A 2,649-nucleotide genomic window follows, 5' to 3' on the forward strand; every position below is an offset into this window, starting at 1 on the left:
ATACCTTCAATGCATGGGAACAAAGCATACCAAATATTTCAAATTTTTTACAGGTGAAAGAACTTGATTTTGAGATATTATCAAATGATACTCTACATGATTTCTCTTGACTGACTGTAGTGATGACATATTCAAATATAGAAGGAGATTCAATCCTCTTTGAAATGCAACATGCTAAGAATGAAGTAAATTCTTGTTGGAAAAGGGTGAATATAGGATGAGTGTAAATTTTTCCCATTTGTATCAAGATGGGAGACATCTCATATCTCAACATTGGTAGTTTATGTCGGGACTCATACTCACAAATTAATTCATTGTAACACTTCTCTTCAACTATACGTTCAAAACTTTGAAAGAATTGTTTAATGCTAACACCAGGTTTCATAAAAGCTTTGAAATCAGAATTTAAACTTTCAGAGAGTTAAGTACTCCGCATCCCTAGGGTGACAACTTCTTTCATATAACATGATGCCTATTTTTTCTTTATGGTATAAAGTGAGGGCATCCAATTATTGTCATAGACATTGTACTCTTGAACGATCTTGGTCCAAGCTTGCTCAAAGTCAGTGAAAGTATCAAAGTCATACATGCATTTTTTGAAGTCTCTTAAAAAATGACTTCCACCCTTCATCAAATTACCAAGGTGTTTGATCCCATTTTGCATTAAATGCCACGTGCACAAGGAATGATGTGTCTCTGGCATGACTTCTACAAGGGCCTTAGCCATGGCTTGATCTTGGTCAGTAAACATAGTTAATGGTTTTTTGTGATTATGTGCTTCTAAAAATGTTTCAAACAACCATTTAAAAGAATCAGTCGTTTCATCATATAAGTTGCACCATAAATGAGGGTGGTTCTATAATGGTTAAAACCTGTGAATAAGGCAAGAGGTCTATTTGCACGATTAGTACAATATGTAGTGTCCAAAGAAACTACATCACCAAAATGTGCATAATCTAAAATCATCTTCGCGTCAGTCCAAAATACATTTGTAATTTGTTCATCACAATCCATCTGATATGCATGAAAAAATGAAGGATTATCTAACAACTGTTGCTGAAAATATTCCATCACACAACCAACTTTTACATAAACCATACTTCTTTGTCTTCTTTCTTTCAAGTAATTCTTTGTATCAAATCGAGTATATCCGACATTGCATCTATTGCCTGCAAGTGTGCTTTGGAGTTGAAATGAGGACTTTTGTTACAAACCAGATTCTTGAGCCATTTCAATTTCATAAGCTTGAACTTCACTTATCTTACGATGAGAAGCAAGCATGTGAGTTGTCTCCTAAAGTTGTAAGGAATAATTATGATTTTCTACAAACTAATGAATTATAAACTTCCCATTCTTCCCCAAAGATACTGCAATTCTCGTAGAACAATCTGTTCTTGTCTCAGCTCTATGTTTAGCAACTTGACAATCTTGTTTCTTTCCTTTTTGAAGACCTTCTTTACAACAAACGTGTTTGCAAGAAGTAATAATACCATCTTCCTTTCTCTTATTAAAATAATGTTTTCTAACTCCAAATCCGATCCCCCTACCATATTTAGTCCAAAAATTCCATGCTTTTTCTACATTATCAAACTCTAATCCAACTTTTGACTTCTATTCCACAATGTTTTTAGTTGTGTCTTCTACCAAAAACATAAACGAAAAATTTCATGTTGAACATCTCACATATTCCTCCATTTAGGATATAGCAAATGCAGAAGACGTAAATGTTAAAATGAAAAAAGATACCTAACAATGGAGATGGTTTCATGGTTATCAATGTTAATGAAGCTCCAAGTTAGTATATGTTGAATGTAACTTGTTTTGTTTAAGTCTCTGATTTGTGCCAAGCATGTATATTTTTAAGAGAGAGCATTTTAGGGGTTAAATGAAGCTTTTCTTCAAGCTTACGCCACACATATGAAGGATTCGCGCCAAAATGATGCTGGTTCGCTTAAGCGTACATAGACCGCTTAAGCAAAAGTTGTAATTTTTAAGCGACAATTCTCGCTTAAGCTCATTAGGGCTTAAGCGATCCTTTATTGGCTTAAGCGCTTCAAGGCTTAAGCGAGGGACTAGAAAACCATTTACCTGTGAACTTATTAAAATTGGGATACAGGCTTAAGCTATCATGTAGTGGCTTAAGCTAGTGAAGACTTAAGCGAGGTTGTAGTGGCTTAAGAGAGTAAAGGCTTAAGCGAGGTTGTAGTGGCTTAAGCGAGGGACCAGAAAACCATTTACCTCCCTACATTTAAAATTGCACTTAAGAGAGATATACCCGCTTAAGCGAATTTGTCGACGCAGCCTAGATTTAAACCCATTCTCTCATTTCATCCTTATATCAAAAAATATTGAAAAACCCTAAACCCCATACCAAAGCGATGATTCTCCCCATTGCAGCATTCCTCTCTCATTATCAAAGCAACCGAAGGATTCCAGGTAATAACTCTTGCACCCACATTGTTGTTCTCCTTACTTTTAGGTTAGGGATGGTTAAGGGGATAAAGATACTATTATGGAAACACTGCTTGCTTTCAAGGGTTTAGGGTTAAACTTTTTAAGGTTTAGGATTATCACTCTGCTTGCTATTAGATTGAGATCAATCTTTATGTGAAGCGAGGTTATTTCTGTAAAGAAACGCTTAAGTGCGCA

The 2,649-nt window shown here is 35.2% G+C and overlaps 1 pseudogene; it reads right to left on the reverse strand.

Moving 5' to 3' along the window:
• Window positions 1–472: 472 nt before the first annotated feature.
• LOC113859949 lies at window positions 473–1,653 on the reverse strand (annotated as a pseudogene).
• Window positions 1,654–2,649: the final 996 nt, after the last annotated feature.

The sequence above is a fragment of the Abrus precatorius genome, unplaced genomic scaffold (genome assembly GCF_003935025.1).
Source record: "Abrus precatorius isolate BTA unplaced genomic scaffold, Abrus_2018 Scaffold2, whole genome shotgun sequence".
Classification (NCBI taxonomy): Eukaryota; Viridiplantae; Streptophyta; class Magnoliopsida; order Fabales; family Fabaceae; genus Abrus; species Abrus precatorius.